This window comes from Epargyreus clarus, unplaced genomic scaffold (assembly GCF_041222505.1).
Source record: "Epargyreus clarus isolate Ecla_fem2 unplaced genomic scaffold, WU_Ecla_fem_2.2 ptg000005l, whole genome shotgun sequence".
NCBI lineage: Eukaryota > Metazoa > Arthropoda > Insecta > Lepidoptera > Hesperiidae > Epargyreus > Epargyreus clarus.
The window spans coordinates 9205808-9223656 of NW_027332213.1; the positions used below are offsets into that span (position 1 = coordinate 9205808).

Here is a 17849-nt window from a genome sequence, read left to right on the forward strand (position 1 = left end):
CGGCGCACCTATCGCCCGCACATTAAGAGGCGAACATGCCGTCCTACTTGCTCCTCTTGACTATTTATTAGTGTGTTGTTTAAATATAATATTTATAAAGTAGTGTGTATTTCTCCCGATGAGTGCCACTAACAAGCGCCGATTGTTTTGTTAGTAACCTATCTACGTCTTTATTAGTAGTATATCTATGAACTTGATAAACAATCTTTGTATAGCCAGAAATTTTTCGCTTCTTCTCCATATCGAAACACCTTGTGAAGTGGTGGTAGATGCAATTACATTAATAAAGAACCTATTTTGAATAAAAAATTGATTATATTTTTAAATTGTCTATTTTAAACCAATCGATCTGTATAGATACATTATTTAAAGATAAAATAGAATAAACCATAAAATCTACATATTTTGTATCAGACTTTTAAATTATATATTTATATAATAAATTATTTAGTTAAAATGTACTATAAAATTTCTACGTAAACGGCGCACTAAAACATATCAACAGTTTTGTATATTTTTTACCTTCTGTCCCATTATTTCTTTGTCTTTGACAAGCATGCGGATCAATGGATAAGTGACCATATGTCCTGTTTTGAACGGTACAGTCCCTTTTTTCGATGCTTCGTCCCGTTGTCTCCGAAAAGAACCTCGGGACACATAATTGGTCCGTTTTCCCAAATAACAGTAATGATAACTAAATATTAAAATCCATAAATTTAAAATAACAATGTTTTAAAAGCAAATTTCCGCCATCTTGAATTATTAGTAACGTTTAATTAAGTAACTTCTAATTAAATAACAATAAATAGTAAAATTGTGAAAAAAGCATGGGGTGCTCCATTTCTGGAGGCACGGCAGTGCCTCCGCCAAGTCGAGCCAAAAGAAGCGGCACGGCCGTACCATACTTTTCCCGAAGCAATTCGGCCCATTTTTGACCCCCTGTAACTTCGTTGCATATGAAGCTAGAAGCCTGAATTTTCAGGAGCCAAGCAAGCATTGTATAGACACGGTACATTTCAAATTTCATGCAATTTGAACCAGTAGTTTAAGAATTACAAGTAGTTAAAGTTCGTAATTTTGTCACTCACTCACTGACTGACTGACCGATCATCAAAAGTTTAAGGCACTTCCAGCAGACATAGAACGTTGAAATTGAGGGTACAATTAGTGTTTAGTATATAACTCATGGAAAAACTAAAATATTTTGCAATTTCTGTCCAGTTATCTAGATACACCAACTACATTAAATAACTTTGTATCCTATATAAGTTATATAGGATTACAAAGTTACATTTGCAGTTAATGAATCTGTGTTTCTGTCCGCGAAATGTACGAGTAGTAGGGGAGCCCATGATGTTAAATGGGTAGAAACTCGAGCGTCAATAGGACGTATACGATTGTGTAGATTACACGTTAGAGTGAAGAGAAGGTTGTGTGATATTTTTCGATTCACCGTGGAAATAGCTTCTAGATGATTCGAAAAATGTAAAAAGCAGAGTCAGACATACTCAAGGCGCGGAAGGTTAGTGATAGAGTATATATCTCTGATGCCGGAAATATGTTTATCTGCTGGTTTGCATAGGGGGACAGCCATACGAGAGGTAAAAATGGAAAAAAAGTAACCAGCACATTAGATTTTCAAAGGGGATATGAAGTTACCCCAGATGAGTCCCCCATTCGAAAGACTGACGATTCGATTCGAAAGACTGTCAGTGACTCTTCGAAAATGCAAAAAAAAACGTTATCTTGACACACTCGAGGGCGTAAGATTATTATACAGGAAATTCCAGCTGATGTTTTATGTTGCAGCTGACGATTTAGTGGAGGGGTTTTTTATATTGACGATTTGAAAAAAAAAACAGAATGAGAATATATAAAGAATAATGTATTTTCCATAAAATTTGCCTTTTCCTTTAGTTTGTTGTACACCATTACTTTCCAGGGATCCATGCTAATAAATGGCGCTATCAGATAGTGCATATTTTCTAGCATTATTTCCTTTGTATTAAAAAAAATACCGCACTCGAGTATGTCCAGGTATAGATTTTTTGCAACCTTATTACTCCCTAACGCCGCCCTCAAACCATCAGATTATAAATTTATTGTTTTCAGCATGTAATTAAGCTACTATAGATAATACGATTTTTTATTAATAGTCTGATGGACTTCCCTGGTTGAACCCCCCAAATGGATAGTTTAAGATACTCTATAGGATGTAAGGTATCTCCCATATCTTAATCTGCCGCGTTCGAGTCACTCTCGAAATCCCGTCTTGGGCTCCCCTACTATTATAGGCGACGTCAATTGTTTTTATTCTCGAGATAAAAGACGTTTTCAATTCCAACTTCAATTTAAATTCAATTCAAATAATGGGTGAAGTGCGAATCGAACTCGTACGTACACTGAGGGTTCCGTACCACAAAAATATTTGTTTATTTTATTTTTATTTTTACTAATTGATGTTATAGCAGCCATATAATGCATTGTGAACATTTCAAATGAAAAACGCTAAAAAATAGCAGGTCCTTATATGTTTGTCTCTGTAGTTCCTGGACTAAAAAAGGGTTACGATATCCCGTGCCTGTCGTAAGAAGCGACTACAAGGGGGCTTCCGAAGTTGGGAGTGGCAACAGGGAGCTCGAACCGTCCAATAAGTGTCCCCGGGAAGGACGGCGGTATGTGTAGTCGCATACCGTCGTGAACACCGGATAGTTTAGGAGGAGCGAAAACTGTTCTCCCAGGGCAGAGCTCGATCGAGGCATCGCGCTTAAAGGACTTCTGTTACGTTCAGTCGGAGATCCCGGAGTTCTCCAACAAACGTTGAGGACGGCCACCGGAGGATTTTAGTGCGGCTAAAGTCCCACATAACCCGGCGTCACTCCCACGTCGTCGAGTACCTTTTCAAGATTTCCTCCTTATAAAGAAAAAGAAGGTCCTTGTATGGCAACTCTCCTTTATTTGAAAGTTTTTCTTTTTACTTTTAGTACATATTGTTAAAGCGGCCACCATTATACATATTCCGTAAAAAAAATAAATTTCTATGTATTAAGGTTCCAGAAATAGAGCTCTATGTCAGACAAACGAACGGACAGCTTAGAAATAGGGTTCCGTTTTAAACTTTAGGTATGGAACCCTAAAAAGTTATATAATATCAAAAACATTCCGAATTTCTGACAAATGTCATGAGAAAAAAACTAGATGTTACGGCTAATGTGCCTAAATCAGTTAAAACGCAGATTAGCTTGTCCATTACCTAAAGTACAAAACGAGATTGTATCAATTTTCACCCCTTGACGTCGACCCGTGCATGCCATGATGCGTCGTCGTGTCATGAATTTACGACAAACATTGTATATTTTCACGAAACAATATCGCTTTGCGGCACGATGTCGCTATGTGTCACGATACGTCGTCGTGTCGTAAAAAGGCATGTGTTTTAGCCCTAAGAACAAGTCTGAAAAGATGTTTCGAATTTTAACTACATAGTTAATCTGCATATTTTCTAGCTAATCTTAAGTCTAGTTAATGTGTATGCTAACGTATTCTACAATCTAACGGTAACATACACAATATACAATAACTGTCGTGAGGTTTAGCAACTGTCACCGCATTATAAAATAATAATAAGTTTGTTTCCAAGGAAACAAGTGTTTAGGCAAAGGAGATGTTTCATTTTCGGCCATCTTATGTACATTATAACTAAAAAACACGAATAATTTGCATAATTGAAGAAAAATACACATATATTTTGATAACCTAAAGTATTCGTGTTTAAAAATATTTAAAATAAGCAATCCTCATTGAAATATTAAATATGGCGGAATACTGTCAATGTCAAGTTTTCAAAACTGTCGATGTCGGGAACCTATGTGTACCCCACACATAGGTTACTATACTCTTTGGATGTCGGTAATTCTGTATTTCGCTGTTTTTGTCGTAAAGTTATTGTTACCTTAGTACTTTACAACCTGGCTTTTGTTTTGGGTATCCCCTCATTATTTCTGAACTTAATTAATTATTTATAATAATAATAACAAAACCACCTTTTAAATAGTATCTGGTTTTATAGATGTAAGTGACATGTCAAATTAAAAAAGAAGAAGTTGTCAATTTGATATGCGTAAAAGTGGATATATACATATTATAATAGTGGACTCCAATGTAAACGTTGAATAAATATGTAGGTACTGATGAGAAGATTCCATTTTAATCCTGAATATGTTTCTGCTCTGTGCTGCTTACGATTATTGTGATTCTACCTTACTTGTTTACCCAGCTTATGTTTTATGGACTCTTGTGATTTTCGTGCGATCGCTGTGGATTGTGTTGACAAGGATTCAATATCATCAGGTAAAATATACATCAGTTGTTGTATTAATCGTGAAATAATCGTAAATAATTTTAAACTACAGAAGCTAATCTTTTTACATTTCTCTTTTTTAGATAATTACATTAGCAAGACATGGACATTCTTGGGATGACAAAATAATCAGTTATTATTGCAACTGCATCGCTGGGCAACGAACCGTACTCGTAGGTAGTTGCGCTCACATTATGCCCATTGTTTGATGTTTGGGCTGAGCTCGTCACAGGATGAAAATATTGATAAGGGAAGATATTTAAAATGAATAAATAATGTATTTAAGTGAAGAGTAAGTAAAATATGATCAAATGTGTACTTAAAGTTGTTTTATTTACACACTTAAATGTTTTAACTAAAATAAATTGGTATAGAAGTACATATTTTGGTATGTTTGTTTTAAGTCAAGATTTATGAAAGTAAATATAATTAATGTTTATCAAATATAGGCCTTGTTTCTCAATTCACACAATACAATGTTTATATATCTACGCCCATTCGCGTAAAAAAATATATTAAAAAGTATATAATGTATATAGTAAGTTAAAATAGAATGACAGATGACATTATTACGGTAATCACTACCGCCATGATGTTTTTCCACTGTTGTGTTGCAAGTTTAAGTGTAAATCATTGTTTTTTAACAATTAAACGAACATGATTTGAAGAAAATTAACCCCCTTCTTTGCAAGTTTTCTTAATTTTTAATATAGTCTACAAAAGGTGGCCGGGAGCCCATACATTTTGAAACATCTCCTTTCGGCCTTATTGAGCATAAATAAATGTCTATGAAAATATTTTTTATATGTAAGCACATAAAAAATTATAATGTTCACAATAGAAAATCCCTAATAACTTCTAAACGGATTACCCTAATTACACAATTCCTTTTGCCCTATCCGTTTTAGACATAAACCTACCAAATGGCATTAAAGACAAACCAATATATATACGAACAAAAAATCATGTTTTCAACTTACGTAATATTAGGTACGTAACATTTCAACGCAATATTACAAAAATTTAGTTAAGTTCGTTTCAAATGATTCGAAATAGGAAACTGTTATATAAATCGAGCTTAGATATCCACTTTATAACATATTCTTGCCATGATCACCAAAAATATCAGCTCCTAGTGGCTTGATAATTGATAGCTATAAAAAAACGAAAATCCACAGTTTAACGTTGAATTTAAACAACCGTCCATTGCACAATTAGGGTATTTTATTTTGCTCCATTGCTTGTACAAAACAGTTACAAACGCGTGTCAGAAATGAACTGACAGTCGCGCACGTATGCGCTCGAGTCCCCCCGAGATAACGAGTCGGTAAGTGGTGTCTACGTGTGCGTTACTTCAGCCCACTTTGTATGAAGATTTACTTCTGTTAGTTTTTATTTTGTGTTAGTACCTACCCGGAAAATACGTGGAAATTATTATAAGAAACCTTTTTAATATAAATAATTTTAAGTATGAATTTGTTAGCGGTGAGTAAACTTACTGAAAAAGGATTTACTGTTAATTTTGAAAAACGGTTGCACTATTAGTAACTCTATGGATATTATCATCGCAACTGGCCACAACGTAAATGGTATATATAAATTTAAACAATTTGTCAAATCACCGATATGTAATTTGACAATGTCAAATAAATATTGGCATAGAAGACTAGCCCATATTAATCCGGAATATATGCGAATTTTAAAGAATATTATGACTGGTCTTGATAATGTGAACATTACCGACGGATATGACGACTAGTAAGAAACCATTTCCAAACCTCTGAACGCGAACGAACGATATACTGGAGATCGTACATACAGATTTATGTAGTCCCATGGAAGCTAGTTCACTCAACGGTTCAAGGTACATGTTATTATTTATCGACTATTATTCTCGAATGACACGATGAATGTTTATTTTCTAAAACATAAGAGTGAGTCTTTAAGAAATTTAAAAAATATAAAGTGTTGAAAAAGGAACTAGCAAGTCGAACAAATGTATGAGATCAGATGGTGGGACGACATTTTGTAATAGAGCTTTCAATATTTTCTTATCAACAAATGGAATTCTACATTAGAAGGCGATACTGTATACCCCTAAACAAATTGTTGTGGTTGAAACAGCTAACAGAACTATTATTGTATATGCGACAAGTCTAAAACTGATGTTATCATTATTAAATAAATATTTCATTTCATTTCAGAAGTCAGAAGTCTATTATAAATTGAAACTAATTTGAGCAAGAGCAGTAAATACTGTGGTTTATATCAAAAACCGGAGTCCGACGAAGTCAGTGAAAGATTACCAATGATTTTTGTCGGATATTCAGAAGAAAGTAAGGGATGTCGATTATTTAATACGAAGACACGTTAAATCCCAATAAATAAATAAATAAATAAATCACAATCAGTAGAGATGTTTTAGAATGTTTTTCCTGAGGATAACGGGCATAATTTCAGTTGTCAAAATAGTAACTTTTTTAGATTTAATTTATTGTCATGTTCGAATGAAAGTGATGATGAATGGCAAGATTATTTACATAACTACAAAGACTACCTAAACAATTTAATTGCCTTTAAAAAATCTGTTGTTGAGATTCAACTAGTGGAAGGTACCGGAAAGGAAAAGAGTAGAAATATCTACAAAAAGGAATGAGATGCCATCAAAAACAATGCTTGTAAAAAAATCCAAGTCTCGCCATTCAATTCTTCTACCGTAAAAAGTCTTGAGATCTATGTAATACCAAGCCGGTAATGTATGCAGTCCCTACTTAAGAGACCTTCTGTCTTAAGGTATTATCTCACTATCTAACCTAACAACATCTTATGGGACCATACCAATTTTAAAAATATTTTATGTTCTAAATAAATTGACGTGGCAATCGTACTTGTGTGATGCGATATGATAAGATGAAAACACAATGTGACTTGCAGTACGATTGCCACGTTAATTTATTTAGAACATAAAATATTTTTAAAATTGGTATGGTCCCATGAGATGTTGTTAGGTTAGATAGTGAGATAATACCTTAAGACAGAAGGTCTCTTAAGTAGGGACTGCATACATTACCGGCTTGGTATTACATAGATCTCAAGACTTTTTACGGTAGAAGAATTGAATGGCGAGACTTGGATTTTTTTACAAGCATTGTTTTTGATGGCATATCAGTTTTCGAAAAGCGCCCCACACTTTTTCCTCAATTATACTATTTACTGTTCCTTAAATAATCCTTAGATTGAAAATTATTTTCTACTTTTTAGTTGATTTTATCATAATAACGTGTTTTTAGTTTTTTAAACCATATTTTTTCAAATAAAAAGTAGTTGACATAAAAAAATCGATGTCCCGTTTTGACTGAAGTAATCATTGGTCACTATATTCCATGGTCAATATTTACGTTAGCGTACACTTTAAACGCAATGTCAAACACTAGTTGTCTTTTTTTATCACATTGTTCTAATAGCTCTGTCCCTTAGAGAACATTTGTCTAAGTAGTGAAAGGTAAGTAAAATAAAAAACGTGCATGTGTGCTATCAATGGAGTTTCGCTCAAGTTTTCGGTCAAGTTAGTACGGGTATAACCTGTCTATAAGTATAAAATGTCATTGCTTATGGCAGTAAACCCTGTATTTCAGAAGGTGTACCAGGACCTCTGCGATCTAATTTACGATCATTACGTACGAGATCAATTATAAAATTTACTGTCGATTTATTAAAGCGATAACGCTTCCTATAGTCTAATGAAAATAGATCACTCTTTGGTGCAATGTTCTTCGAAGTGGACGGTTTTCTAGATTTTTAATAATCTAAGCTTTGTATAATTTGCATTGTAATTTAAAATAGTGATATAATAATGTTATTTATCGGATATTAAAATAAATTATTTCAAGTTTGTATACAAAACGGACATTGACATAATTTATTAAAAACGTATTGTCAAATTAGGTTAGTAATCACGAATCAGCTGTTGAGAGTCGGCCATCTTTGCCTTATAGCACTGTTATAGTAGGGTTCTGGCCTCTATAAGTTATAGAAGGTTTATAGAACGGTTTAGTGCCTAAAATGCGTTTATGAATAACACTTTTTGACAATCGTACTACAGCAACGTTATAAGTGTGCTATAACTTTTTATGAATAAGACCGTTAATATTTAAGTACATACGTACAATTTGAAAGCCGTTATACCTATATTTATACACGTACATATAAATAATTGATTTAAAAAAGTTTATCTGTTACTTTCCTATAAATTCGTACACAGAAATCAAAGGTCCAATGCCCCTATAAGTCCTAATTGCCGTCACTCTGACCGGGCCTTAATATAAAGTTTTGTACAGTACTAATTAATCACAATATATACTTCTAATTACGATTACACTACAAAAAAAATAAATATATATATTTGGTTACATCGATACATCGATGGATACATCGATGCGCGCACCTTCCGTCCCACAAAAAAAATCTGATCTGTTTTCCCCAACGCGCCAAAAGATATATAGCCTCAATAATACACCATTTTTAATTATTGCCTCTTTAAATCCTCTTACAGTCATGTAAATTTGCCTATTAAAGAGGATAAACTTCAATTTGGCAGTATACCAAAAGATATTATGAGGGCGAATTTCATTCTGATCTCACAGTTAAGTTGGTACCTACATAATAAAAATGGTATTAATCATATCCTGAACAATTTATGAAACGAGGGTGTCCTAATTGCTCGCAATGACGGAGACTCCAGAAAGGTGGCTCGGCCGAGCCCATTAATACTTGTTACGAAGCAACATAAAAGGAATCATTCCCGCCTTTCTGGAAAAATTATGTATTCACCCTAAGTAACATTTAGTGGTCGTCCTAAACCTAGGCACTATATTTGCTGTCCGTTTATGTAATGAGTGTTATTTGGTTAACGTACTCATTCTTTTCTCATTATGTCCACTACAGAATACATTCTGAATTTCTTTCCGCTCACCTTTTTCTTATATATTATAGAGCAAACGAGCTTGTTGTTTATCTGGTGGTAAGCAGCAACTACCACTCTTACAACTACAAGAACTACAATCAATCTTAGATAGGCTTGGAGTCAAATCTGTCGTTGGCTATGAAAGCGCTGCTAGTCTTTGCTTACCACGCTTTTCAAACCAGAAAACAGCAACTCTGAATAATGTTATTATTAAGCAGAAATAAGTGTAGTTGTGGTATACGCGGAATCGAATTTCCCTTTAAAATTCGATTCGGTTTATCAGCAACTGAGTGGGAAAATTGAAATGAAAACAGAATGAAACTCTTCCATCCTAATCCAGTTCGAATAAAATCAGAAATGGATAATCCAACTAGTTCAACCATCAAACGACTTTCCATGAAATTTATAGACTGGTATACCATGTTATAACAGCCGTGAATAGCTCACCATATCCTCCAAAGCACAGAAATCCTGAATATATGTCAATAACGTTATCCTCTCAGACCTAGCCCTCGTTGTACTTGCATTGCGCCCGTGTCATGAGGCCATGCGCGTTGCAGCGCACGTCAAGTATCACGTCAATACGAGTATGACTGTAGTATACAAATGTAAGTAAAAGCCAAGTAGTACGCAATTTTACGTTGCTTGTTGGGGATTTTGGTTCACGTTTACAAGCGATTATCGCGGATGGGCGTGTTTATATGAGAACTAGAAATAAAAATGTAATATTATAAATAATTATCTCAGCATCTTAAGGAATGGCCAAAAATAATCGAGTTGCGGAAATAATTGGGCGCCCTCTTACATTGGTAGCCATGAGCCCCCTGTGCCCTTAGGGTAAAGACAGTACAATTATCTTAATACACACATACATACATACAATGATAATTAAGACTTTTCATTTTTATGTTTATCATACTTTCTGTCATGTTTACATAAACAAGTAATAGTGAGATGAAATCAAATATTCATATCTTAAAATAAATAAAGCTTTACATCTCCATTTTGTGATATAGGCTAAATTGATCCATCTTACAACGTAACTATTTTATGGGTATATCCATAAAAATCTATTGCTGTATTCAATGTATCAGCGGAAAGTCATAAATCACAAACTACTATGAGGTTTATACAAAGCCGAGCAATATCGTATGCCTTTTGCCGCGCACTTGACACATCTGAATACAGTTTAACGGTATCGTTCCCCAGACAATATTTTTTCTGGCGTTTCTCATGTAAAACGGTGTTTTAATAAAAGCGGATCACCGCTTCCCGACTGAATATTGTCGCAGATATTTCAATATTGGTGGTATTAGCGGCCTATTTAAACATCACTCTCAATGCTACGCCCGTCATATCGGTATACAATTTCATTCAAAGCATCCAACCCTAGAAAATATTTACTGAACATTTTTAATTTCGCGCATTCGTGTAGGTAACTATTTACAGTCACAAATACCTTAAATATAAGACTTAAGAAATTTAATAACTTAAGAAATAATTGTATTTTAGGTGGTATTAATAAGAAATTACCTATTACGTATCTCCGTTACATCTGGAGGCACGGCAGTGCCTCCGCCAAGTCGAGCCAAAAGAAGCGGCACGGCCGTACCATACTTTTCCCGAAGCAATTCGGCCCATTTTTGACCCCCTGTAACTTCGTTGCATATGAAGCTAGAAGCCTGAATTTTCAGGAGCCAAGCAAGCATTGTATAGACACGGTACATTTCAAATTTCATGCAATTTGAACCAGTAGTTTAAGAATTACAAGTAGTTAAAGTTCGTAATTTTGTCACTCACTCACTGACTGACTGACCGATCATCAAAAGTTTAAGGCACTTCCAGCAGACATAGAACGTTGAAATTGAGGGTACAATTAGTGTTTAGTATATAACTCATGGAAAAACTAAAATATTTTGCAATTTCTGTCCAGTTATCTAGATACACCAACTACATTAAATAACTTTGTATCCTATATAAGTTATATAGGATTACAAAGTTACATTTGCAGTTAATGAATCTGTGTTTCTGTCCGCGAAATGTACGAGTAGTAGGGGAGCCCATGATGTTAAATGGGTAGAAACTCGAGCGTCAATAGGACGTATACGATTGTGTAGATTACACGTTAGAGTGAAGAGAAGGTTGTGTGATATTTTTCGATTCACCGTGGAAATAGCTTCTAGATGATTCGAAAAATGTAAAAAGCAGAGTCAGACATACTCAAGGCGCGGAAGGTTAGTGATAGAGTATATATCTCTGATGCCGGAAATATGTTTATCTGCTGGTTTGCATAGGGGGACAGCCATACGAGAGGTAAAAATGGAAAAAAAGTAACCAGCACATTAGATTTTCAAAGGGGATATGAAGTTACCCCAGATGAGTCCCCCATTCGAAAGACTGACGATTCGATTCGAAAGACTGTCAGTGACTCTTCGAAAATGCAAAAAAAAACGTTATCTTGACACACTCGAGGGCGTAAGATTATTATACAGGAAATTCCAGCTGATGTTTTATGTTGCAGCTGACGATTTAGTGGAGGGGTTTTTTATATTGACGATTTGAAAAAAAAAACAGAATGAGAATATATAAAGAATAATGTATTTTCCATAAAATTTGCCTTTTCCTTTAGTTTGTTGTACACCATTACTTTCCAGGGATCCATGCTAATAAATGGCGCTATCAGATAGTGCATATTTTCTAGCATTATTTCCTTTGTATTAAAAAAAATACCGCACTCGAGTATGTCCAGGTATAGATTTTTTGCAACCTTATTACTCCCTAACGCCGCCCTCAAACCATCAGATTATAAATTTATTGTTTTCAGCATGTAATTAAGCTACTATAGATAATACGATTTTTTATTAATAGTCTGATGGACTTCCCTGGTTGAACCCCCCAAATGGATAGTTTAAGATACTCTATAGGATGTAAGGTATCTCCCATATCTTAATCTGCCGCGTTCGAGTCACTCTCGAAATCCCGTCTTGGGCTCCCCTACTATTATAGGCGACGTCAATTGTTTTTATTCTCGAGATAAAAGACGTTTTCAATTCCAACTTCAATTTAAATTCAATTCAAATAATGGGTGAAGTGCGAATCGAACTCGTACGTACACTGAGGGTTCCGTACCACAAAAATATTTGTTTATTTTATTTTTATTTTTACTAATTGATGTTATAGCAGCCATATAATGCATTGTGAACATTTCAAATGAAAAACGCTAAAAAATAGCAGGTCCTTATATGTTTGTCTCTGTAGTTCCTGGACTAAAAAAGGGTTACGATATCCCGTGCCTGTCGTAAGAAGCGACTACAAGGGGGCTTCCGAAGTTGGGAGTGGCAACAGGGAGCTCGAACCGTCCAATAAGTGTCCCCGGGAAGGACGGCGGTATGTGTAGTCGCATACCGTCGTGAACACCGGATAGTTTAGGAGGAGCGAAAACTGTTCTCCCAGGGCAGAGCTCGATCGAGGCATCGCGCTTAAAGGACTTCTGTTACGTTCAGTCGGAGATCCCGGAGTTCTCCAACAAACGTTGAGGACGGCCACCGGAGGATTTTAGTGCGGCTAAAGTCCCACATAACCCGGCGTCACTCCCACGTCGTCGAGTACCTTTTCAAGATTTCCTCCTTATAAAGAAAAAGAAGGTCCTTGTATGGCAACTCTCCTTTATTTGAAAGTTTTTCTTTTTACTTTTAGTACATATTGTTAAAGCGGCCACCATTATACATATTCCGTAAAAAAAATAAATTTCTATGTATTAAGGTTCCAGAAATAGAGCTCTATGTCAGACAAACGAACGGACAGCTTAGAAATAGGGTTCCGTTTTAAACTTTAGGTATGGAACCCTAAAAAGTTATATAATATCAAAAACATTCCGAATTTCTGACAAATGTCATGAGAAAAAAACTAAATGTTACGGCTAATGTGCCTAAATCAGTTAAAACGCAGATTAGCTTGTCCATTACCTAAAGTACAAAACGAGATTGTATCAATTTTCACCCCTTGACGTCGACCCGTGCATGCCATGATGCGTCGTCGTGTCATGAATTTACGACAAACATTGTATATTTTCACGAAACAATATCGCTTTGCGGCACGATGTCGCTATGTGTCACGATACGTCGTCGTGTCGTAAAAAGGCATGTGTTTTAGCCCTAAGAACAAGTCTGAAAAGATGTTTCGAATTTTAACTACATAGTTAATCTGCATATTTTCTAGCTAATCTTAAGTCTAGTTAATGTGTATGCTAACGTATTCTACAATCTAACGGTAACATACACAATATACAATAACTGTCGTGAGGTTTAGCAACTGTCACCGCATTATAAAATAATAATAAGTTTGTTTCCAAGGAAACAAGTGTTTAGGCAAAGGAGATGTTTCATTTTCGGCCATCTTATGTACATTATAACTAAAAAACACGAATAATTTGCATAATTGAAGAAAAATACACATATATTTTGATAACCTAAAGTATTCGTGTTTAAAAATATTTAAAATAAGCAATCCTCATTGAAATATTAAATATGGCGGAATACTGTCAATGTCAAGTTTTCAAAACTGTCGATGTCGGGAACCTATGTGTACCCCACACATAGGTTACTATACTCTTTGGATGTCGGTAATTCTGTATTTCGCTGTTTTTGTCGTAAAGTTATTGTTACCTTAGTACTTTACAACCTGGCTTTTGTTTTGGGTATCCCCTCATTATTTCTGAACTTAATTAATTATTTATAATAATAATAACAAAACCACCTTTTAAATAGTATCTGGTTTTATAGATGTAAGTGACATGTCAAATTAAAAAAGAAGAAGTTGTCAATTTGATATGCGTAAAAGTGGATATATACATATTATAATAGTGGACTCCAATGTAAACGTTGAATAAATATGTAGGTACTGATGAGAAGATTCCATTTTAATCCTGAATATGTTTCTGCTCTGTGCTGCTTACGATTATTGTGATTCTACCTTACTTGTTTACCCAGCTTATGTTTTATGGACTCTTGTGATTTTCGTGCGATCGCTGTGGATTGTGTTGACAAGGATTCAATATCATCAGGTAAAATATACATCAGTTGTTGTATTAATCGTGAAATAATCGTAAATAATTTTAAACTACAGAAGCTAATCTTTTTACATTTCTCTTTTTTAGATAATTACATTAGCAAGACATGGACATTCTTGGGATGACAAAATAATCAGTTATTATTGCAACTGCATCGCTGGGCAACGAACCGTACTCGTAGGTAGTTGCGCTCACATTATGCCCATTGTTTGATGTTTGGGCTGAGCTCGTCACAGGATGAAAATATTGATAAGGGAAGATATTTAAAATGAATAAATAATGTATTTAAGTGAAGAGTAAGTAAAATATGATCAAATGTGTACTTAAAGTTGTTTTATTTACACACTTAAATGTTTTAACTAAAATAAATTGGTATAGAAGTACATATTTTGGTATGTTTGTTTTAAGTCAAGATTTATGAAAGTAAATATAATTAATGTTTATCAAATATAGGCCTTGTTTCTCAATTCACACAATACAATGTTTATATATCTACGCCCATTCGCGTAAAAAAATATATTAAAAAGTATATAATGTATATAGTAAGTTAAAATAGAATGACAGATGACATTATTACGGTAATCACTACCGCCATGATGTTTTTCCACTGTTGTGTTGCAAGTTTAAGTGTAAATCATTGTTTTTTAACAATTAAACGAACATGATTTGAAGAAAATTAACCCCCTTCTTTGCAAGTTTTCTTAATTTTTAATATAGTCTACAAAAGGTGGCCGGGAGCCCATACATTTTGAAACATCTCCTTTCGGCCTTATTGAGCATAAATAAATGTCTATGAAAATATTTTTTATATGTAAGCACATAAAAAATTATAATGTTCACAATAGAAAATCCCTAATAACTTCTAAACGGATTACCCTAATTACACAATTCCTTTTGCCCTATCCGTTTTAGACATAAACCTACCAAATGGCATTAAAGACAAACCAATATATATACGAACAAAAAATCATGTTTTCAACTTACGTAATATTAGGTACGTAACATTTCAACGCAATATTACAAAAATTTAGTTAAGTTCGTTTCAAATGATTCGAAATAGGAAACTGTTATATAAATCGAGCTTAGATATCCACTTTATAACATATTCTTGCCATGATCACCAAAAATATCAGCTCCTAGTGGCTTGATAATTGATAGCTATAAAAAAACGAAAATCCACAGTTTAACGTTGAATTTAAACAACCGTCCATTGCACAATTAGGGTATTTTATTTTGCTCCATTGCTTGTACAAAACAGTTACAAACGCGTGTCAGAAATGAACTGACAGTCGCGCACGTATGCGCTCGAGTCCCCCCGAGATAACGAGTCGGTAAGTGGTGTCTACGTGTGCGTTACTTCAGCCCACTTTGTATGAAGATTTACTTCTGTTAGTTTTTATTTTGTGTTAGTACCTACCCGGAAAATACGTGGAAATTATTATAAGAAACCTTTTTAATATAAATAATTTTAAGTATGAATTTGTTAGCGGTGAGTAAACTTACTGAAAAAGGATTTACTGTTAATTTTGAAAAACGGTTGCACTATTAGTAACTCTATGGATATTATCATCGCAACTGGCCACAACGTAAATGGTATATATAAATTTAAACAATTTGTCAAATCACCGATATGTAATTTGACAATGTCAAATAAATATTGGCATAGAAGACTAGCCCATATTAATCCGGAATATATGCGAATTTTAAAGAATATTATGACTGGTCTTGATAATGTGAACATTACCGACGGATATGACGACTAGTAAGAAACCATTTCCAAACCTCTGAACGCGAACGAACGATATACTGGAGATCGTACATACAGATTTATGTAGTCCCATGGAAGCTAGTTCACTCAACGGTTCAAGGTACATGTTATTATTTATCGACTATTATTCTCGAATGACACGATGAATGTTTATTTTCTAAAACATAAGAGTGAGTCTTTAAGAAATTTAAAAAATATAAAGTGTTGAAAAAGGAACTAGCAAGTCGAACAAATGTATGAGATCAGATGGTGGGACGACATTTTGTAATAGAGCTTTCAATATTTTCTTATCAACAAATGGAATTCTACATTAGAAGGCGATACTGTATACCCCTAAACAAATTGTTGTGGTTGAAACAGCTAACAGAACTATTATTGTATATGCGACAAGTCTAAAACTGATGTTATCATTATTAAATAAATATTTCATTTCATTTCAGAAGTCAGAAGTCTATTATAAATTGAAACTAATTTGAGCAAGAGCAGTAAATACTGTGGTTTATATCAAAAACCGGAGTCCGACGAAGTCAGTGAAAGATTACCAATGATTTTTGTCGGATATTCAGAAGAAAGTAAGGGATGTCGATTATTTAATACGAAGACACGTTAAATCCCAATAAATAAATAAATAAATAAATCACAATCAGTAGAGATGTTTTAGAATGTTTTTCCTGAGGATAACGGGCATAATTTCAGTTGTCAAAATAGTAACTTTTTTAGATTTAATTTATTGTCATGTTCGAATGAAAGTGATGATGAATGGCAAGATTATTTACATAACTACAAAGACTACCTAAACAATTTAATTGCCTTTAAAAAATCTGTTGTTGAGATTCAACTAGTGGAAGGTACCGGAAAGGAAAAGAGTAGAAATATCTACAAAAAGGAATGAGATGCCATCAAAAACAATGCTTGTAAAAAAATCCAAGTCTCGCCATTCAATTCTTCTACCGTAAAAAGTCTTGAGATCTATGTAATACCAAGCCGGTAATGTATGCAGTCCCTACTTAAGAGACCTTCTGTCTTAAGGTATTATCTCACTATCTAACCTAACAACATCTTATGGGACCATACCAATTTTAAAAATATTTTATGTTCTAAATAAATTGACGTGGCAATCGTACTTGTGTGATGCGATATGATAAGATGAAAACACAATGTGACTTGCAGTACGATTGCCACGTTAATTTATTTAGAACATAAAATATTTTTAAAATTGGTATGGTCCCATGAGATGTTGTTAGGTTAGATAGTGAGATAATACCTTAAGACAGAAGGTCTCTTAAGTAGGGACTGCATACATTACCGGCTTGGTATTACATAGATCTCAAGACTTTTTACGGTAGAAGAATTGAATGGCGAGACTTGGATTTTTTTACAAGCATTGTTTTTGATGGCATATTCATTGAGCGAAACATTCTTGGTTTGATAATTATTTTTTTGCCAATCTTATCTTTATTTCTCAATTACTTTAATTGGTTTCGTTTCATTTATTTGTCATGTGATCAGCTTCCATACTTTTTCCGTAAAATAACATCATATCTATTCATATGTTTTGTATTCTTTTGCACTTTTCTTGTTATCATTTTTTTGTTATTTTTGATGAGATCTACTGGAAATATGGTATCCTATACGATAAATTGGATAACGTCGACGGAGCTATGAATATTTGAATGTTTACGCGATGAGT

At 34.1% G+C, this 17849-nt stretch overlaps 3 long non-coding RNA genes across 3 annotated transcripts in view; all 3 read left to right on the forward strand.

The window, feature by feature from the left end:
* The window catches only part of LOC140742254 (uncharacterized), a 290795-nt gene that overhangs the window by 170069 nt on the left and 102877 nt on the right, over positions 1–17849 (forward strand). The gene's annotated exons all lie outside the window — the stretch shown is intronic.
* On the forward strand, positions 881–6770 carry LOC140742248 (uncharacterized). Its single transcript, XR_012102257.1, has 3 exons — positions 881–4350; positions 4444–6224; positions 6565–6770. It is a non-coding gene; the product is annotated as an uncharacterized LOC140742248 (long non-coding RNA).
* Positions 10903–16805, forward strand: LOC140742249 (uncharacterized). The gene is made up of 3 exons (XR_012102258.1): positions 10903–14385; positions 14479–16259; positions 16600–16805. It is a non-coding gene; the product is annotated as an uncharacterized LOC140742249 (long non-coding RNA).